The sequence below is a fragment of the Xenopus laevis genome, chromosome 9_10S, assembly GCF_017654675.1.
Source record: "Xenopus laevis strain J_2021 chromosome 9_10S, Xenopus_laevis_v10.1, whole genome shotgun sequence".
Lineage (NCBI taxonomy): Eukaryota > Metazoa > Chordata > Amphibia > Anura > Pipidae > Xenopus > Xenopus laevis.
The window spans coordinates 22,557,367-22,580,768 of record NC_054388.1 but is presented as its reverse complement, the minus strand read 5'-3'; the positions used below and the strand labels follow the sequence as shown (position 1 = coordinate 22,580,768).

Genomic DNA, 23,402 nt, shown 5'->3' with positions numbered 1-23,402 from the left:
CTTGTGCAGGCACAATTATTAAATTAATTCATTGTTTTAATTTAACTATGAATTTAGAATAATATTGCACTAGCACTTTAATCAATCAATTTGAATTGCTTGAGTAATTTATATTCACTTAATTTAGTATACCATAAGTAACTTGTAACCATTACTTAAAGGCACAAAGCACCTAATAGGGCAATCACTTCCTGGATTCAGACACTAATCACGAAATAACAAATCACAAGGTTTTTTTTAAATATTTATTGAAATTATTCTTAATTATCAGAAACTTAAGAACTGAACCATATAGATATTGGCAATTAACGTGGTATTAACAATTGGTCGGCAACCAGACAGAGAGGGGTTTTACTCTTTTCTAACTTCAGTAAATATGTATTCAATAACCTAATGATGGGAGTCTCTTTGCAGGTTCTATGCTGCTTGCACGCTGATGGCCATTTCTTACTTACATGAAAATGACATCATACACCGGTAAGTATATTTATTATTGTCATGTATATGAAACATTTTGCAATATAAAATGTAAGGGAGCATTACTGCTAAACATATCACACAAAGGAATAGAAGCCAATATTAATATCCCCTGTAGAGCATGTCCACAAGAGCAAGAGAACTTCACCCTTGTGCTTTTCAAAAGGATCTACTCAGTGACTTATAATATCCTTATATTTACAAAATGAGTTGTATTATTCACTCTACATCACTAATTATTTCCCCTTTTGTCACAGTGTCCCAGATATGTTGTACTTTGCTAACTTTTGCTGTTGTTTTAATACAGAGATCTCAAGCCGGAAAACCTGCTCTTAGACAGCGGTGGATACGTTAAACTGGCTGATTTTGGGCTGAGCAAAGACGGTAAGGATTCTCATAAACTAACACGTCAAAAAAAGGTTCAGTTTCACATAATGTTATTGAAGTTCATGAAGTGACTGACATTTGAAATTTCATTTTTTGCACAGAAAATATTTTACCCAGTTTCATTATTAAACTAAACATTATTAAACTGAATCGATATAAATAAATAAGCCCCAACTGATCATCAGTTTACTTACAATAACTGTTTTTTTCAGGAATTGGCTACGAAGGCCGAACAAGTAGCCTGAAAGGATCTTTTGGCTACATGGCACCAGAAGTCCTCGCCAGGGAGCCATACTCAAGATCTGTCGACTGGTGGTCTCTGGGCATTGTAATCTATGAGATGCTAGTTGGGGAGGTAAGTAGAAAGCTTAATAACTCGACTGAATAGACAACTGTTTATTAACTTGGAAATAACATCAAGCATCAGCTATATTAGTAACATATGGCCACAGAGCAATAAGTTGTTTGTGTGGCAGCATTTTTGCATTGATTGCATTTTTAGGGAATATAATTATTTCATGGTATCTTGAGATATGCCCACTACAATCTATCCTTACAAAACCCCCTTAATGTATGTAGCAATAGGTTTTGCAGCCATCTTAGTCACTTACACCTGATTAGTTCTATAAACTATAGTAAAAGATAACTTTCTTATGTTCCACATTGCAGAGACCAATGCTGAGACCATCTACTGGTTTAGTCTGCCCGACGTTCCTGGCAGGAGATGCAGTCAACTTAATATCAGGGGTAAGTTACTCGATAAGTTAAGGGCGCAAGCTGTGGTTTAACCAGTAATTCATGAACAGGTAGCACTATCCTTGCATCCCTTAAATCATTTCCTTCCAAGTTGTGCAGTCTGACTTTTAGCCTTTATAGCCATATAGTCACACAGCGCTGCAACAGAGCTTATCTGCTAATGTTTCTAAGGTCAATCATTCTCTTTCTTTGTAGCTCTTACAGCGGGACCCATTGAAGCGGCTGGGCTCAAGTGAGGAAGATGCATGTGATCTTATGCATCATTACTTCTTTCGAGTAAGTTTATATTTCAGTCAACTTTTGGTAGCTACAGAAATGAACTAAAGGTACAGATGTACTCCCAATGTTTATATGCTAATCAAACATATTTTAAATAAAAGTGTAAATATGCTAAGTAACAATTAATAATGAATGTTTTTATATTGTCTATTAACCAGAGCATTGACTGGATGGCTTTGATAGAGAGAAAAGTGCAGCCCCCGTTCATACCTGAGGATGTTAGACTTTCTAAGGATGGAGATCAACATCTAGTTCTAACTCCTCCCTCCGAGGGTTCCTTGGCAATGGAAAAGGAGATTGCGGAAGCCTTTAATAACTTTGATTACACCGCAATCTAGAGTTCCAGGATTAACCTGCAATGCCAAAATCACCAGCGTGAGATCTTGATTTGTATTTCCCTTCCTTCCTCTGCAGTAGGACCAGTGGTGCCCCCAACTTGAACCACAGCTCAACCAGCAGTGCCCCTCCTCCTTCCACCTCCACCAGCGGTGCCCCTCCTCCTTCCACCACAGCTCCACCAGCGTTGCTCCTCCTTCGACCACCATAGCTCCCCAGCGGTGCTCCCCCAGTTCAAACTAAAATATGGTATCATAAACAGGAGCACACTTAAGCCACTCGGTAGACCCAGCATTCCTTTTCATTCCATCCCTCAGTGTGCAGACGCCGGGGTCTGTGGGCTGCCTGGGGTTTAATGGAATGGAATTGAGAGCAGAATAGAATGCAGCATTCACCAAGCAGCTTAATGATGCTCATGTGTATGCTGCCATATTGCTTTCTATTTCTTTTCCTTCCACCATAATACCACCAGCGTTGACCCCCCCCCTTAAATCATAGTTAAACCAGCAACTCCTTATATCATAGTTATACCAGCGATGCCTCCCCTTTCTATTTAAAATATGGTATCATAAACTGGAACACCATTAAGCCACTCGGTAGACCCTACATTACTTTTCACTCCATCCCTCAGTGTGCAGAAGCCGGGTTCTGCAGAGTGCTTGAGGTCCAATGGAATGAAATGAAATGCAGCATTCACCTAGCAGTTAAATGGTGCTCATGTGTATGCTGCCAAATTGCTTTTAATTTCCCATCCTTCCACCAGCATTGCCTCCCTTTCCATCTAAAATATGGTATCATAGACAGAAGCCCCCTTAAGCCACTTGGTAGACCCTGCATTCTTTTTCACTCCATCCCTCAGACTGTAGAAGCCGGGTCTGTAGTCTATGTGGAGTACAATGGAATGGAACAGAATGCAGCGTTCACCTAGCAGCCTAAAGGTGCTCATGTGTATGTTACCATATTCCTTTCTGTTTCCCTTACCCTATTTCCCTTGATTAAATATGGCGCATTGATCCTGGGAGCAAATCCGATTGCCTTTAAGGAGTCAGGAAGGAATTTTTTCCTCTAGTGTCTCAGAGGTTTTTCGCCTTCCTCAGGATCAAAAAAAGCGTAGTTCTTTAATTATTATCAATAATAAATAAATTGTTACATAATTAATTAACTTCCATGTCGCTGTGTGTATCTTTATTCCGGGTATTGGTCTGTCTATGTTAATAGAGGGGGCTTGCAATAAAGAAACACTGAAAGGTTCAGTACCTGTGAGTGACACCAGTCCTCCACCAAGCATTATCAAACTGGGCCGGAGATTTAGTTTATAATGGTTATTCTTTGCATTCTCTCACCATTCATCATCATGGTATGAAGGTTGAATGCTCAGTGCACCTGCTGGTACATGCACGCATCAAAAAGCTGGGGAAGAGAAAAAACAACATTAGTAAAATAAACTCAGGGTTTAGTGTGACACTTGAATGTATCACAGTAAGAGTAAATCCTTATAAAAGAGATGTAAAAGCACAAGACAAAATTGTGAATATATTTAAGAACATAAGGATATCTAAATTGTAATTGTAAGCTGAATTCAGAATAAGGAATGGATCCCACTCTCCCTTTCATAGTCTAGCTCAGTGATCCCCAACCAGTAGCTCGTGAGCAACATGTTGCTCTCCAACCTGTTGGATGTTGCTCTCAGGGTCCTCAAAGCTGGGGCTGATTTTTGAATTCCAGGCATAGAAGTGAGTTTTAATTAAATAAAAACAAAGTATAGTGCCAAGTAGAGCCTCTTGTAGGCTGCCAGTCCACATAGGAGCTACCAAATAGCCAATCACAGCCCTTATTTGTTACCCCAAGGGTCTTTTTCATGCTTGGGTTGCTCCCTAAATCTATTTACATTTGAATGTGGTTTACGGGTAAAAAAGAGGTTGGGGACCCCTGGTCTAGCTGATCAGGTGCCATCCCCATAGGGAATATAATGCACATGAGCAAACTGGCTCTCACCTTTCCTCACTCTCAAGATCTGAGCCCAAATCAGTGAATGTTAACATGCAATACAAAATATTCATTGTCAGATGTGAAGATGCCTGTGGGTACAAAGCCTAACTCTATCCCTGTAGAGTTACTATGCAGTTGTTTCTCCTATTAACACATAATATTGGCAGGTGAGCAATAATGCACAGAATCCATTTGCATAACAGAGTTATAGGGAAATCCTTCAGATTTGTGGCACACAGCTAATGAATTTCTATGTGTCAAATCCACTCCCCTTTTAAAATACATGGGGGTTCATATTCTGGGATTCCAATAGGCGTACAGTACCTTGAATGAGCTCTAGCAGAGCTTGAGTGATACACTGTTTCTGTACCTTTAAGAGGTGGTACCTGAGCTACACAGGGTAGAGATAGCTACATTGACCAATCACCTTTAATAGCAGGGAGAAGGGGGCTAGACCAGGTGAGCGTACCCTGAACTATATAGCGTGTAATCCAAATGGAAGAGTGTGCTGGGTTGAGTGCCCCAGTGAAGTGACCCAGAAGTTCCCAGATGGCCCCAAGCGAGGCAGCCCCAGGATGAAAGTGAAGAATCACTACTTCAATGAGTGGCCTATGAAAATGCGCTTGTTGCAGCTGGCACTGTATAAAGTGGTCACAGACTGCATTATTACATTGCTCTAAAACTATATAACACAATAGTAAACAATGCCAACCAAGACATTTCTAGAAATTAAGTCCAAAGGTGAAAACACCCCCCTCTTAAATAAAGTCTCCAACACACACATTTTGAAGCCTGGGCTAGTTAGTGACCATAAAAACACCCAGTGGTATCTAATTTTGCTTCAATGTCTGGGCCCGGGAGGATGTTCATACAATATAATGTAGATTTTGGAAGCACTCACAACAGCAGGATAACTGCAATTAAGCTTTTATTGTGCATCCACACAACATGTTTCGGGCTCACAGTCCCTTTTTCAAGCTTAATTGCAGTCATCCTGCTGTTGTGAGTGCTTCCCAAATCTACATTAAAGTGTACAAGTTCTGTGCCCTATAGCTATATCTCTGATTAAGACCATAAGAATAACACAGAGGTGTTTGAAACACTGATCTTTCTGCACACAAGGAAATAATACAGTGTGAAGGAGAAAACACATGAACATATGGGTGGATACAAAGTTTGGGATCAGAAATTGAGGCTTTTGAAACACCCTTCCTAAACTGCCCCTAGTACTGGCCCCAAAATCCTGTTATATATATATATTAGTATTGATACATACAATCTGTTATACTATAATAATATGTTGTCCCTCTTCAAGTGCAGCAATGGTGTTAAAACTGCTGTAAATATAATCTCCATATTCACAAACAAAATTCTGAAAAAATACTGACTCCGCCTACACTTTCCATATTCTGGTGGAAGTAAGAACAGTTTACAGACACTTTTGTGAATATGTCTTTAAAATAAAAAAAGGAGAAGAAAATTACATTTTAACCACATTTTCTCCAAAAATGTTTAAATTGGAGTTAAACTCATTGTAACTCTTTCACTTAGCAGCCTATTGTCAGGGTATAAGCCCTGTTTTCTGTGTAGTCAGAAATCCCACTTTAAAGGGAATTCAACCCATAACATATAAAATCCCTACCCCACCTAGACCCCCTCCCTCCTCCCCCCCCAGCCTACCTGATACCCGGGGCAAATGCCCCTAACTTTTTACTTACCCCTCGGTGCAGATTCTGTCCTCGGGAGTTCACAGCCGACATATTTTTTTATTCATTAAACTTTGGAAGTAGCCCGTTGTTTTTGGCGCATATGCATTTGGAGTAACGTTCCGGTCCAGAACAACTGCTCATACACCGAGAGTCCCGAAAATTTCCAAAAGTCACAGAAAATGTCACAAAAATTTCCAATAATATTTGTAACTTTCGGCACATGTGCAGTTGTTCAGGACCGGAGTATTACTCCGACTGCATATGCACCAAAAACGATGGTCTGCTTCCGAAGTTTAACGAAGAAAAGAAGATGTCGGCCATGAACTCCCGAGGACAGAATATGCACCGAGGGTAAGTAAAAAGTTAGGCCCCATGTATCTGGTAGGCTGAGGGGGGAGTAGGGAGAGGGGTCTATGTAGGGTAGGGGGAAGGGGTTTTATGCTATGGGTTGAATTCTCCTTTAAAGTGGCAGGGTATCTTCTCTGAAGGGCATAACAATTATTACGAGGCAAATGTACTGCTGAGAGGCACCTAATGACAGACTGGTTTAGGCTAAAGCTAAAGACAAATTCAGAAAAAAATTCACAGAAGCATTAATAGAGGTTTGTGAATAGGGGAAATCCGACAATTTTATCATTACTTTTATTTTGTCTCACTATCAAAGCTTTCGTAAATTCTCCCTTAAGACTTGGTAGATTTTTTTAAAACTGTAACTGGTGTAATCTGTGCACATGGCCCAGGGCAAGCGTATTTGTGCATCTGAGCCCTACCTCACTGTTTAGATTTTGCGTATTTGATCTGTGAAAGCATTCATTTTGTGCTCATTTGAATTTGGGGCTGCCACATGGCTTCCCTTAGGCAATACTATAGCGGGATATGACTTATGCTGGGGTATATATGGGAAGTAAGTTAAAGGAGACATAGAACATAACTGAAAATCACACCCCTCCCGCAATCTTGTAGGCACTTGCCCTCTCACAACCCGCATCCGACCCGAACCTTCTGGCACTTTAATTCCTAATTATACAAGAATAATCCCAAATCTGCACACCCTGGCATTCCGATTGTTAGGTGCCCGGTACTCAATGATGGAGAGATCGGCGCCCTCACAATAAAGAAGGTAATAAAATTCACTGGCACACGTGACAAATGCAAGTAGGGCCAAGCCCTTGTGGTTTATTTGTGAAAATGCAACTTTTCGGGCTAACACCCCTTTATCAAGCATGCTTGGATTTTTTGACCCATTCCTAACAGTACCTGAAACTCACACGACTTCTTTTTGGCCAACAAATAGTCCAAATCTAAACCCTGTATGAAGTGCTAGGATTTGTCCAGACGGAATCTCAGAGTTGGTGCATCCTTGTTTAAAAAGGACAACTTTATAGGCTCTGCCCCATAGACCCTCTCTGGGGTGTTCCATATGAGCAGCAGGCATCCCCAGGGCCATTAGAAATCATGGGGCCCAGTACAACAAAAATTTCAGGGTCCCCTGAGCCATGCAACCCAAGATCCCACCCCACACCACAGTTAAAAGACCACACAGACATCAGTGCTAAAAACAGTAAATTTCCCCACACAAGGTATAAAAAGCCATTGATGGTCAGGGCCCTCCTATAAGTTAAAAGAAAAACTGTGGCACCAGGGACCCTCATTAAAGTTTTTTTTTAAAAATTATTGGTGGTCAGGACCGCCTATAAGTAAAAAAAAAAATGTTAGCGCCATGGCCCTTCTTACAAGTTAAAAAAAATAAAATAAAAAAATAACAACATTGGAGCAAGGGACCCTCATAAAAGTTTTTTTTAAAAAAACATTGGTTGTCAGGGTCCCCTATAAGTTAAACTTCTTACAAGTTAAAAAAAACAATTGGGCCCCCCAGAGAATATTTAAAAAAAAAACATTGGTGGCAGGGGCCTGTAATGTAAAGTATTAAAATGATACATTGGTGGCCAGGGCTTAAAATAAGGGGGAAAAAACACACATTGGTGTTCAGTAGAACTGAACTTGTGGCTTCAAGTTCGGCTCTTTTCATGACTTTGTGTCTTTTCGTGGCTTCGGTAGCTCAGTTCAGGCGGCACGTTTTCGGCGCTTTAGGCCCTGTACACTTGTCCCCCCTGATAGCGGCCCTGGACATCCCAGAAGCACAGTAGGATTCGGGTATTTTAAAATATTTGCCACCACCCTGCCAGACTGGGAACCACACTTCAAAGCAATTTCAGGCTACCCGGTGCCATTGCCCTAACAAGCACATTCTTATAGTGGAATTTAGTCTATAATGCTATGGACACAGTGACTAATATACAATCAATTGGATCAGCGCAGCTATCCCATACCAACCAATAGGCATTTTGTTTTCATTCTCTAACATGTATATCTAACATGTATACATAGCCAGACTGCACACACTCTGTGCCCCTTAGTAAATGTCACTTATATTACGTGACACACGTACAGTTCTACAACTTTATGTGGCATAGGCGCGTTTTACTTCAATTCTATATGTTACAGGTGGCGGCACCATGACGTGTGCGAGTGAGACAGACACAGCCAAGCTCCACAGCTCCCTCACTGCTGTTATAGTTATTATAGCTCCCTCAATAATAATGCTGCTGCTGCTAGGGAAACACGATTGATGTCAGCGCACGCAGCAGCAGCTGCTGACGCGGCGGAAGAGGCGTGCTTCGTTATGCAAATCCCCATCTGAGGCTATTTAAGACCTGCTGCACGTGCACAGTCCAGCTAAATCGTGACACAATCCACTAAGTGTCTCTGCCCATTCTCATTCTGCTCTGGCTGCTCTCGGCTCCAGCCAGCTTCTCTTCTTCGGCTGCACAGGAGACATCGCGCACAATCCCCTCATCCTCCTATAATTGCTGTCCCACTTGCTCACAGCCCCCATTCATTCACTGGGTCCCCTGAATCTCCTAAGGATGAGTGGGGATCATGTACAAAATGACTCACAGGTAAGCGCTTTCCCCCGATGTCCCCTACAGCCGACCCCATGTCCCACCTCGTCCCCAGACTTTTAAATCACTCCTTCCGCCTTATAGGGTCATTGCGTGTCACCAACTATTCCTAAAATCCCCCCACCCAGCCGGACACTTCTGGCGCCACTCCTGGGGGAGGAGCTCTAAACTAAGCCTTCTCTTGTACCCCTGATCCACTACAACTGAGCCAGCACAATCCATGGGTCCTGAGTGCCGGCCGCTCACTCCCTTCCTTGTGTTGCTCAACAAAAGCCTCGCCACTTGGGAAAGACTCCGAGTCAGAAGGCGCAGCTGTTTAACAACTTCCCTTAGACCGGGCAGAACTCGGCCCAAACAATATGCAGCCCCCAATCACTCACTTACTATTAGTATTGTCTTAATAAAGTTTCCAACGCTTTCCCCTGAGCCCCCAAATAATGTCCTAAAGTGTCGACATCGCCAAATGAGCGGATCTTTCCCCCATATGCCACTAACGGGCATGGCTATATCGGGGGTAATCTGCTCGTTCGGCCTTATGGCCGAACAATCAGATTATGATGAGAGTGCAATGGGCTCTTGCAGGACAAAATCAAACTTGTCCTATGGACCAAACGACCGATCTCCACCGGACGAAAAATATCGGGACTCTCCACACACGATCCGAAATCCTCGATTCGTACGATAGGATCTTTGACCAGCATAAGGCCCAATCCGGCCTTGAACCCGATTCCCTTCAGCCAAAACCGAGCTGCCTATCGCCAGTGTTCCCCGGCCTGTCGGCCCGCGTTTTCCCTCTCCTTTCCTCACTTGAATGTCGCCTTCCAGTAGGTGGGACTTAGTCTCTGCATCATTTTCTTTTTCTCTAGCTCCCTGTGTGTGAGGCAGTGTGTGTGTCTCAGGCTGGGCCTGGTATGGCTGCTGCTCACTCTGGCCTCTCACACTGAAAAACAGCCTCTCCCTCACACAAAGACACTCTTTACCTACATTATTCTAATTATTTCTCTTAATTTGTCACATTATGTGGGGGGAAAACTAGCTGAAGTGAATGTAAAGTAGAGTAAATCCTGTTTGTTTGTGAGTGTAGGGGGACTGAATGTGAAACTGAGCAGCTCTGGTCTCAACAGTCACTCACTATTAAAGTATCTTTTATTCTTATAATATTCTCTGTATTTCTTCACACATTCCTCTGTTGCATCTGTGACTTTTTCAACATTTTTACATACTTTATCAGTTTTATACTGGAGTCCCAGTGTATATTATATTTATGTGTAAAGCACCAGCCAGTCTTTGTGTTTCAATACTAAGTTCAGTACAACTGTTACAATTTTGCAACATTTAGTTGATACATTTCTCAGAAGCATCGCTGGAGATTAGCAACTATTGTATCAATTCTAACAGATGCCTGTAATGAAACCCAGAGATTCTGCTCAGCAGGGACAAATATAAGAAATGTATCAACTAAATGTATCCATTTAGGTCAGTTCAGGGTCGGCGACACCTCCTCCCAGAGCTGCTTCAGAAGGTGAAAAATGACACTTTACACTTCAATTTAAGAAAAACGGTGACACATAGAAAATAGAAAGTAATTGGAAAAAGTTATTATTTCTGGTGATCTATCTAAAAACAACTAGTTGTTTGAAGGTGAACCACTCCTTTAAGTTACTACAGTTCGTATTTCTTCTATCAGTTTTACCATATGATTGCAGGGATGCAACAGCATTTCGGTGCCTTTCGGTAAAAAAAGAGTGTTTGTATATATGAAACTTTTTTCCCAGATAAGTTGGGATAAGTTGGTAGCCCTATTACTTACTGATGGTTATTTGCAGATTGAGAACACAATGCAGCACTGTTTTTACAATACAGTAAAAGTAGCAGGGTAAACTGTATAATATAAAAAGTTATGTGCCATAAGCTATTAGACATAAGCGGCCCCTGCTCCATATGGCTTGCAATCTAAAATGAGGAAAAAACAAAACATACAGTAAGTAATTAAGCCCTGTGTTACTTAAACAAAGTTCTGGTTTTCTATAAGAGGAAATCTCAATATATAATGGACACCCACACTGATTTGGGTGCCTCCTAGGGTCACCACCACCCCCGTCTTGTATTTTTTGGCGTTAAGCTTCTTTTTAGGTGATATGTTGGCATCGGTAGCCCTGACCCATAGGTTAATAAACCATTCTATAGATCATATTTAGTGTTTCCACCCTAAAGTGTTCCTTCTGTACTAATTTCTTAAAGTGGTTACCTATTTAGTGTTAAAAAAAAGGCAAAAAGAAAAACGGTATATACGTACAGGTCCTGGAACAACTTGGCAGCTTCTAAATTCCAGTTGACTTGTAATACACATGCCATTAGCAGAAACTTGTATACAAGACAAGTTTGTTCAGAGAAAGTGCAGTGGACCAGCATGTATTTCACCTTAGAATACTCCATATCATGGGTTTCACTGTTATTCTAACCTATTTATAAAGCTCTATATCTCTGTGTAAAATGTAAATTAAAAAAAAAGCTGTGTTTACAATAAACCACTAATGTAGATTTTTACATTTCACTTCTAGTCAGTAGTGATTACTTACAATAAATATGCTGTGTTTATACTTGTGTGTGCATGTGTGTTTTTGCCTAGTTGCCAATTAGACATCATACAAGTCCAGGTGTTTGGTGTGTGTATAAAATTTATATCTTTTTTTTTTTTAATATATACAAAATTGAGAATTGGGTTGTTGTTTTTGGAATGACCCATGAATAAACATGGTCTTCTATCTGTTTAACTATAAAGTGCAGGGTATTTTAGACTTGTGATTCCCGAGGGGGGGCTCAAATGATTAGCTGAGACCAGTTAGTTGGAGTTAAATGTTTGTCTGCTCCTCTAAAGTTTAGAGTCTAAACAAGCCCTACCTGAAGGTCATGAAGCCTTGGGGTAAACCCTTATTTGCTGGCCTAGATACAGTTGAATAGACACTATGGATGATACAGCAACTTTTGAAATATTTGTGTGGGTGTCTATTATTTTAGGCTTTCCTTCTCCTTCAACTACAAAGTACCATAGTCAGCCCCTCTGTTACTGATTTCTTTCTATCTTTGCATAGGAGCATAGTAACATGATAATGTAAGGTGAAAAAAGGGCACATTAACATCCAGTTCAACCTCTATCTAAAAGATCCCAGCTGAATATGATACTTCAGCCAAATACATCCCACAAAGCAGATGCACCACCATCATTGAGGTGCAGCTCATCTACGGCAAAGAGCCTGGTGCTGATGGAAAAATCAAGAAGTGTGTCAAAAGATAAGCCCATCTTTAGTGAATTCAGAAGCCTTAAAATTCATATCCGTAATGCATGCTTTCCCTGTGGCACTGGGATTACTTGAAAAAGTCACCAATTGCATTACGTCACTTTCCCATAAGCCTTCAGTCTATATGTTATATAGACTGGAGCAGTCCTCTGTCTTGTACATGCACATAAAACTGCAGATAAAGAATCGCAGGTTAATGTCAGCTCATGTACTTTGGTATCCAGCGGCCATCTTAGTGACGCCAGTGGGAAAACAATGGCAGCCCAGTGCACTCCAATCCCCAATCCTACCGCCCACTTCCCGCCTCCGCTCACTTCCGGCCTGGACCCTGCCCACTCCCTGCACAGACTCCGACCACTATCCACCACGCTGACTCTTTCTGATTCCCCGCCACAGGTAAGAAAGTGGCTGTGTAAGAGGGGATTCTTGTTGGCTATAGACCGCAGTCCGGGCCCCCTTTTCCCCGGGCCCCCTTTTCCGCATGCCAACCTGCGACTGGGGGGTCTGCTTCCTCTATAGTTACGCCACTGCCTGCTTTTCCATGTCAAACAAACAGCCCATTTATTTGGTCCAGCAAAGATAAAGCTTGTGGTTCATAATTTAAGATAAACAGCTAAACCTACTGACAAATTGAACTTTTCATTTACCTTTAATCCTACTTCACAGGTTAAAATTAATATTACTCTTATATTGCTCTCTATTACTCTCAACTGCATCTTATGTTAACAACATACATATGTAGAATGCAAATCAGGAAAAGGTAAACAATCTACATAATTGTAAAAATGATAAAATGAGGGCTCATAGTAATGCAGTATGTATTTGGCTTAGAGGATCTGCCTAAAATCTAGTCAACAGCAGAAACAGAACCATTTATGTATAACCATTAGTATAGCCTGAATAGTTCTGATGTGGGCCTCCAAATTGGGCTGCTCTTATTGGGAATGAGTTGGGTCATACATTGAGCGCTGCTCTCCAACAGCAGTTTATTCAGAAGGTTTCATCCAGACCAAGGAATATGGCAGCGTCCATGAAAATGAAAATTTGCAGAAAAAGAAAAAAAAGACATCCTCTTGTATTTATTATTTATCCATATTGAACATTTGCCCCGAAAAGGAGGAAGCGCTGAACCAACAAGTTGTAGACAAATAAGTGAAACATAATTTTCCCGGTTATTTATTTTATACACACAGGTATGGGATCTGTTATCCAGAATGATCCGGACGTGGGTTTTCCGGATTACAGATTTTTCCATAATTAGGCTCTCCATACCTTAAGCCGCCTAAAAATAATTTAAACATAAAACAAACCCATAGGATTGTTTTCCACCAACAAAGATTTAATTATATCTTAGTCGGGATCAAGTATAAGGTAATGTTTTATTTTCAAAAAGAAATACTTTTACAAATTTCATATTATTTGCTTAAAATGCAGTCTATAAGGGATGGCCGGACTTTCTAGAGGCTTATTTTACATTGGGTCTTTTTTTATTTATCTATCTATAAGACAAAAAGAAATAATATAGAGCTCTGTTCTCATGGCTGCCAGGGTGGTTCTGAGCTATATGTTGAGATTTCAGGGAAGGCTGTGAATTGTGGTTATAAATTCTGGTTGTGTTTTAGTCCAAACAGTAAGCATTTTATCCAAGCAGCTATTCATATCATTGTCACACCACAGCATAACATGGGTCTTAGAGGAAATAAAACCGCTTACCTCACAGGGCTTTAGGATGACGTCTGTGAGTTGAATGTGATCAAGCAGCGGCAGTGGGTATCCTTTCTGCAACTTTTCTGTAATAAGGAGGCATATGGCATAAACCAAGGTTTCCCCATAGATACAGGGACATCAGCTATCTCCATCACATCTAAAAATCACCCATTCCTGGCATTTTATACGGGTGGTCCACCTTTAAGTTAACTTTAATATAGATGGCTAACTCAAAGCAACTTTTCAACTGGCTTGTATTCTTTATTTATTTTTTTTTATAGTTTTTAATTACAGGCAGTCCCCGGGTTATGTGAGTTGGGTGTATGTACCTCGAGAACTCCCTGTATTTGCCTTCTTTTGCCTTTCTGGCTACTTTCAGCTTTAAAATGTTTTTCCAATTCATATTTCAGCTTATTATTTAAATTAATGCCTGGTTGCTATAGTAATTTTGACGCTAGCAATCAGATTGCTATTGAAACTCCGAGCTGGAGCTGGTGGCAGTACAACCAGGTGGGTTGAAAAACCCATGTTGGGCCATATATCCACATAGCATCTAAGTGTCCCAGTTAAGATATGAACATATGTATATATGGGGGTGCACAGATGGACTATTTGTACCAGGCCCCACTTGCTCTGGTCACATACAATGCTGCAAATTGTGTGAGCCTTTTCATAAGTGATGGCTGAAACAATTGAATCATAATAACAACATAATTTGACTTTGCAAATTCAGAGCAAAGGACAAATGCGTGAGTCCACTTGTAAGCTACTACAGGAGCTACCTAGATGAAAGGTGGCCATAGATGCACAGATAATATCGCACAAAACTAATTTTTGTATGATATGATTCGGTGTGTGTATGGTGGGAAAAGAGCAGACTGATGTCGGCATAAGACTTGGGTATCGGTCGGCTCTTCGATCGGGCTGGACGGAAAATTTTGATTGCGTGCCTTTGAAGGCATCCATACATCGGATCATCTACACTTGTGTATTGAACGAACAATCTTTCTTCTTGCTATGATTATATTAGTTAGCCAATAAAGGTATCACCTTTATACCACTTTTATTATTTTTTATTTCAAAAGGGTTTCCCTATACCAAGAAAGATTGTTATTTGGTATGTCTATGGCCACCTTAAGCTCCAAGTCTTGCAGTCCAGGTTGCACTGTTATCCCTGTTGCTGGCATGATATGCACTATTATTCCTTAGAAATAACACGGCCAAAGTGACAGCATTTTGTAATGTATATGGGTTCTTTGCTAAAAAAAAACAAATACATACCATTGACCTCAGGAAGGAGAATGCTTGAGATGTAATAGTTCACAGCTGTGTTTCATATTGCTACCTAAAATCCATAAAAAACACACACACAGGAAAAGAGGAGGTTCGTTTATTGACAGTTTACAGCCTGTATCTTACCATCAACTGCAGAAATATTGGGACCTTGGGAGGGGGCCAAGAAGGAACCACAAAAAAACATTGTATGGAAGTGGTAGAGAAAGGAAATAGAGAAGTCAATAAAGAAGTTGAGAAGTAATAGAGAAGTAAGTAAGTGCTGCAGAGGTTATGGAGTCTAAGAGAAAAAAGCTGTAAAATAACAGAGATGTGAAGCTTATCAGGGAAGAGGGTAACGAGACCAATTTTAGAAAGTAAAAGTCTATGAGCCTGAGAGTTAGAAAGTGCTGATAATACAGGGTCAACATATCAATATATGTGTGATATATACAAACTGTGCCCTCTTCACTTACTGAGACGGGTCCAACATCTGAATGTACCAGCTGTATCTCTACCCTAGAACCAGGATCAAGGGACAAAAACAAAAATAAGCATGCGTCTTAATGCTCTGAGTACCAAAGCAAAACATCTTATTGGTTAATAAGAGTACCTCTGCTGGGGCATACATTTACTTTTGTTACCGCATAAACTCCATCATCATCATCGCCTCCCAAAGATTCCTGTTCTACTGTTTACTAGAGTGAATCATTTGAAAAAGTAAAATGTCAAAGATGAGGAGGAATACCCCCAAGCCGAAACCCGAGACCTCGCCTCGAGCTCTTTGCCCGCGATCAACCACACCCGCCGTCTCCCGGCCAGGCCTCCCAGCAACCCTCTCCTCCAGACCCAACCCTGGACCCATCGGCAACACCTCCTGAACCCACCCTGGGAGATGTACTATCCGCAATTATGGAGAGCCGCGCATCTACCACAGCACAATTTGAGGAAATCCGAATTGACTTATCCTTGCTGCGCCAGGACCTGCAAAAGGTGAGGGAGCGCACTACGGCCCTAGAAACCAGGGTGTTTCTCCATCATCATCATTGCCTCCCAAAGATTCCTGTTCTACTGTTTACTAGAGTGAATCATTTGAAAAAGTAAAATGTCAAAGATGAGGAGGAATACCCCCAAGCCGAAACCCGAGACCTCGCCTCGAGCGCTTTGCCCGCGATCAACCACACCCGCCGTCTCCCGGCCAGGCCTCCCAGCAACCCTCTCCTCCAGACCCAACCCTGGACCCACCGGCAACACCTCCTGAACCCACCCTGGGAGATGTACTATCCGCAATTATGGAGAGCCGCGCATCTACCACAGCACAATTTGAGGAAATCCGAATTGACTTATCCTTGCTGCGCCAGGACCTGCAAAAGGTGAGGGAGCGCACTACGGCCCTAGAAACCAGGGTGTCGGCAATTGATGACGCCGTGCCCCCGCTACAAACTGACATCCAGGCCATGAAAACCCAACTGAAGGCAGCCATTGATAAAGCAGACGACCTTGAAAATAGGTCACGACGCAACAACATCAGAATAATAGGTCTGCCTGAGCGGGTGGAGGGGAACAACCCTGCATTGTTTATAGAAAATTGGCTCCAAGAGACTCTAGGCCCGAATACCTTTTCTCAAGTCTTTATTGTGGAAAGAGCTCATAGAGTGCCAACAAAACCCCCACCACCCGGTGCACCTCCGCGCCCTTTTTTGCTAAAACTGCTCAACTACAGAGATAGGGATGTGGCCCTCACAGCAGCCAGAGTGAAAGGCCCGATCCGCTTCCAAGGGGCAACAGTATCACTTTACCCTGACTTTTCACCTAACATTCAAAAACAGAGGGCTGAATTTACAAGGGTAAAGGCTCGACTCAGAGAGGCGCAAATCAAGTACAGTATGCAATACCCTGCGCGGATGCGCATTCAAGATGGCGACCGCACACACTTTTGAACCTCGCCTAAGGATGTGGAAGACTGGCTCAACCAACACGGCGTTCGCCAATCTCCCAACCGGAATCCCAGACCTGACTAGGTAGCGACCTCCCAGAATCCCCAATTCTGATCCAGTCCACAAGGATCTCTACAAGTTGTTGTTTCTCTTGACTTTGGCAGTTTGAGTTAAATGCCCTAACCCCAACATTACTCTCCAGGGCTGTGAATATTTCAGTCGAACCAACTTAGATACCAGCAATATAGAGACGACTATCTGGTGACCAGCGCCTAATGTTGGGTAAACATGCAAACAAACACCCCAGCTGTCCCTTGAACATAACTGTCCAGTTTCCCTTTGTTCTACCCATGGAACGCTTACCCCCTAACGTTTTTGCCTAAGGGATCGGCCCTACAACTCTCCACAAACTGTCACTTCAGAGGGTACATGACCCTTCTCCGCATGTCCTAAGGACACCAGTTACTACCTGCAAAGAAATGGAGATACAACTGACATGAAGGAGTTCCTTATCAAGCATGTAATCCTGCAGTTTACAGTTCCCCCCCCCTTTTTATTTTTATTTTTTCTTTATTTTTTTCCCTCCTTCCCGGCCCCATCGATACCCCACTGTGGGCCGCACCTGGTCTTTTCTTACGGGGCAACTGCCCAATATTTCAGCTCGGTGCCTGACAACAGGCAGTTACTGACTTCAACACCCGCCCTAGACCCCTCGAATAGGGACTGTTTCTTAGCAGAAGTCTAGGGGATAACCCCCATTATTGTTCTAGATTGTTATGGGTAATAGACTCACCCGAGTTTGGGGGGTGAGTAGGGAGGGTTGGGGATGTATATATGTTGGGTTTGTGTATCAATGTATTTCGCAGACTATTCACTCTAAATTGCTCGGCATAGTAACTAAGCATGATATACTTTATAAGTTTCTCTTACTGATGTACCTGAAGGGATGGACACTTCCTCTGACTTGGCATATACCTACAACTGTATGCTATGGCTAATATATCGATACTTTCTTGGAACGTGAGGGGCCTTAATTCCAAATTTAAAAGGAGCTTGTTGTTTAATTACCTCAAGAGATATCCTCCCTCTATCCTTCTCCTCCAGGAGACGCATCTCTCTGGACAAAAAGTTCTCGCACTTAAGAAACCATGGGTGGGATGGCATTTTCACTCTACTTTTTCAACTCATTCGAGGGGGGTCTCCGTATTAATTCGCAAGGGTCTGCCATTTGAACTTCTAAAGCTCCACTTAGATCACTACGGCAGATTCCTGGTAATTCATGGCCTTATCACCAACAAACCCATTCTTTTGGTCAATCTGTATATGCCTCCGCCGTTTGCAGTGTCCATCCTAGATATAATGATGGCTAAACTGTCTGAAATCCCACCAAGCCCCCTCTGTATTATGGGAGATTTTAACTGTTGCTTAAATCCGTCCTTGGATAAACTTAGCCCTGACCCCCATACGTTTACTAAGCTCACCACGTGGGCAGAAGCCTTACAACTAACTGACCCCTGGAGGTGGAAATACCCACTCCAAAAAACCTTCTCCTGCCACTCTCCAGCACACAAAACTTTCTCTAGGATAGACCTGGCCCTCGTATCTCATGACCTCCTATCTATGGTTGATCAAATCCGATACCTACCCCAATCCCTATCTGACCACTCCCCACTTCAAGTTACTTTTCGCTGGAATCCTGAGGCCTCAGACAAGCTATGGCGCTTAAGCCCTTTTTGGCTCAAAAACACTACAGTGGCCGAGGCGAATGCCCAGGCCTATGGCGACTATTGGGTCCATAACGTGGGGTCCGCCTCCCCTCTGACTCTTTGGGATGCCTCTAAGGCGGTCATGAGAGGAGCGCTTATGGGGGCAATCTCACAAGCAAGGAATGATACTTTAGACCAGGTTAAAGCCGCGGGGACTGAACTCTGTAATGCTTCAGGAGCACATACACTGAACCCAACCCCTGCCAACTATGCTGGTCTCCTAAGCGTTCAGAACTCTCTTTCCAGAGCCTCCATATCACTAACTAGAAAAGCCTTGCTTTACCAGAACCAGCGTATCTTTGATCAGAGCGACAAAAACAGTAAGCTTTTGGCATTTTTGGCTAGACAACAGACTACATCCTCCGCTGTTCCCCGCCTTGTTTTAGACGATGGCTCAATAGTCGCTGAACCCAAGCTCATAGCACGAGAATTTGCCACCTTCTACCAAAACCTATATTCTACCACAACAACACACCCCAGAACCCAACTCCTTCACTTCTTGGACTCCATCCCTATCCCGTCTCTCTCACTTAGTGACAAAACATTTCTGGATGCACCTATAACGCCCCGAGAAATTGCTGATGCCATTGCCTCCCTACCCCCAAATAAGACACCAGGACCAGATGGCCTACCTCCAGACTGGTACAAAGCTCTCTCAGAACAATTAGTCCCGAAATATCTAGAGACGCTGCAAAGTGCTTTCGATAGTAATTCACTACCTCCATCATTTACAGAGGCCCTCATAGTTGTCATCCCTAAACCGGGTAAAGATACAACTCGCTGCTCTTCATACCGCCCTATATCTCTCCTAAATACAGATGCTAAAATCCTGGCTAAGGTCCTCACTTCCCGCCTCCAACAGGTAGTCCCTGACCTTATCCACCCTGATCAATCTGGCTTTATGCCAGGACGCTCCACTAACATCAACCTCCTCAGACTCTTTACCAACCTGCAGATCGCCCATACTGAAAGAGGCACCAGAGTAGTAGCCTCCCTAGACTCTGCTAAGGCTTTTGATTCGGTGGAGTGGGATTACCTATGGGAGGTTTTAGCCCGTTTCGGACTTGGCCCTAGATGCATATCCTGGATCAAACTTCTCTACAAGAACCCCACGGCACGCGTGAGAGTTAATGGCCATATTTCACCCCCTTTCTTACTAACAAGGGGAACACGGCAGGGTTGCCCCCTTTCCCCAATTCTATTTGCCCTAGCAATAGAACCACTAGCAATACTGACCAGACAGTCTCCTTTAATCAAGGGTTTAACCTACGGCACTATTCAGGAAAAAATCTCCCTTTTTGCAGATGACCTCCTTATATATTTGGCAGATCCCAATGATTCTCTTACAGCCCTCCTGGACCTGGTCAATCGCTTTGGCTCATTCTCTGGACTACGAGTTAACTGGGAAAAATCAGTTTTATTCCCGATTGACCCTGACCAACCTCGATCTCTACCACAAGAGACCCCTCTCGAATGGGCCACCCAATTCAAGTACCTAGGAGTGGTAGTCCATGCAGATCTCACAAAATACACTACCTTAAACCTCGACCCAATTTTAGTTAATCTGACCAATACCTTAAATCGATGGACTAAACTCCCTCTGTCTCTCTGGGGTAGAGTAAATGTCATTAAAATGATTTACCTCCCCAAAATTCTCTACCTACTCCATAATGCGCCAATATATATCCCCAAAAAATACTTTAAAAGTATAAACCAAATCGTGATCCCCTTCCTCTGGAACAATAAATTTTCCCTATCGGAGTCCCAGGGATTCTGGCCCATTACCGACGACACTGACTACCCCACAGAAGGCCTGGCTGATAGCTCTCAAAACTTTTGGGCCATTCACCACCCCTCCTATCCCCTCACCTCCCACTCTGGGGGAATTCCTATCTAAATCACTTTAGATCCTTGCAACACTCGGTTTTCTGGCCAAGGCAAGGCATTAAATGCTTGAAGGACCTCCTTGAGAATCATACCTTTGCCACGCTTTGCACACTCCAACAAAAGTGCCAACCAACACATATTCCATTATTTAAGTACCTACAATTACGACATGCCTTCCACTCCCAATTTAACAGTCTTACTCCCCAGCAATCCTGTCTAGTCATAGAAGAAATTCTTCATGATCCCAACCCAGCAAAGCTGGTGTCCCGGCTCTTCCAGCAATTCCTTTTATCCGGCCCCAAACCTTTTCGATCAGCACAAGACTGGTGGAATACCAAAATTGTAGGCCTTGAACAGGATAACTGGGACGAAGCAACAGATCACATATACACTGGCCTGATATCGTTGAAAGACAAACTAATACAATATAAAATTATGCATCATATTTACATTACTCCCACACGACTCAAACTGATGGGCCGGATCCCCTGCGACTCCTGTCCCAGGTGTCACCAACAAGCTGCGGATTTCTTCCATTTAATCTGGGAATGCCACTACATATTGAGCTTTTGGACACAAGTCGTGAACTATCTAGCGGACAATCTTGACTTTCCGAGAATAATTTCGCCTACAGTTTGCCTTTTGGGGGTCCTAGAAGAGATAATCACAGCTAAGTATACTCGAATCTCTTTTCGTATCCTACTCTTTTATGCGAAAAAAACTGTAGCCCTTCACTGGATGGGTCACCTCTCACCCTCTCTTAATGCTTGGATACAACTGGTTAACAAAGCAGTACCCCTATATAAGCTCACCTACGAAGTTAGGGGAACACCAACAAAATTTGATAAAATTTGGGGATTGTGGAATGACATTGACCCGACCCCTCTGTAGCATGTCTTAACCAAGTCCATCTCCTATTATGAAATCCTTCATGGTTAGCTATCCTACATATCCTCGAAGGTCCCAACCTAGCCTTCAGATGTAAAGTTCACCTGAATTTGATAGTGTCCATCTCAACTGCGCGATCTCTGTATTGTGTTATGCTTGGTGATAGCCTGTGCCATGTTTTCATCCTGCCAAACTTGTACAGTTTAGTCTGCGAGTGTACTTATTTGTTGTATGTCTGATTGCTTTGTGTTTAAAAAAAGAAATAAATCTTACCTTTAAAAAAAAAGAAAAAGTAAAATGTCATCACTTACCTGTTAAGTTCGAGGCAACCCACAATTCTCCCTGAATTCACTGCTACTTTCACCAAAACAGTAGTTATCTGTGGAATACATGTTAAAATTACCAGGTTGCAAAATGGCAAACACCACATTGGCCACCATTTACACAGATGCAACCAAACAGCCCAGCTGATCGGTCTGGGTTTAAGCCTCTTCAAGCCACCTTTGAGGCTCAACATTTGGATAGGGACTGTTAGTTTAACAAGGTTATAGATATAGTATAACCTTGTTAAACTAACTAACATGAATCTTTGGACTGTAATAATTCATTTGAGTGAGTCTTTTTGAAGATCTAATAAATTACTACAGTATATGTTTGTTCTCTTTCACTCAGACACTTCAAGAAGATAGCATATTATTGGATTTAGCTTGGATGGACATGAATAATTACTTAGTATAGATGCTACTAACCAGGTTAAGAAGAAACAGAAGTACCAGGGAGCTGTTGGGTAGAATGACATAGGGGCAAATTCACTAAGAATCGCAGTTGCGACAGGCGCAACTTCGCCGCACTTCGCCAAGTGTAGTTTAGCCAGTGCTCCGCAAATTCACTAAAATCCGATGTTACGCACAGGGGTAGCGTAAGGTTGCGAAGTTGCGCTAGCGTTGATTCGCTAAGCGAAGCAAAGTTACGCTAGCGATGGTTAATTTGCATACGGAGGCAAATTCAAATTTCAATGGAGGAATACGTAGAATCACTACAAATGCCTGGGAAACCTTCAAAACATCAAATAAAAAATTTTTTTTTGCCCTACACATGTGCCCACTGTATAGTTAAGTTGCCATGAGTTAGGAAATGTAGGGGGGAAGGAGGGGAGCACCAAAAAATTTTTCGATCTTTTTCAGCCTATCACCCATAATATAGAAAAAACTTAGAAACAATTTTAACTTTTTTTGAAGCAATCCCTATCTACTCTGTTGCGCTTCGCCTGGTCTGAGGTGGCGAAGGAAGTCTAGCGTAAAAGGTAGCTTTCAGTACACTGCGTGCGTTAGTGAATTTGCGTAGTTACGTCCGTAGCGAAAATTCGCCAGGCGTAAGGGTGCGAAGTAACACTAGCGAAGTTAAGCCAGCATTCGTTAGTGAATTTGCGAAGTAACGAAAATGCCCAACGCTAGCGAATTGACGCTAGCGTTAGGCGCTTCGGCGCTTAGTGAATTTGCCCCATAGGCTTTAATGTCCACACTGGGTGAAGCGGTCAGATTCCCTGGTTCTATGATCAGAAATGGTGCAGAGGGAACTGAAATCTTCAAAATCATGTGCATGTTTGGGTACATCTTTGACCGCTGCAAGTAAATACAAGAAATGCATTAAACACAGAATGCCTTAGCATAATCAAAGTTGATTTAGCTGTATGTTTTTTTATATTTAATAAAAGTATCACATTCTTGTTGATGACCTGGAATGAATTTCA

At 42.4% G+C, this 23,402-nt stretch overlaps 1 long non-coding RNA gene across 1 annotated transcript; it reads right to left on the bottom strand.

Moving 5' to 3' along the window:
* Positions 1 to 790: 790 nt before the first annotated feature.
* LOC108702378 lies at positions 791 to 15,967 on the bottom strand. The gene is made up of 6 exons (XR_001933259.2): positions 15,651 to 15,967; positions 15,184 to 15,247; positions 13,909 to 13,985; positions 3,493 to 3,645; positions 2,110 to 2,252; positions 791 to 1,207 (listed from the first exon to the last, which is right to left on the bottom strand). It is a non-coding gene; the product is annotated as an uncharacterized LOC108702378 (long non-coding RNA).
* Positions 15,968 to 23,402: the final 7,435 nt, after the last annotated feature.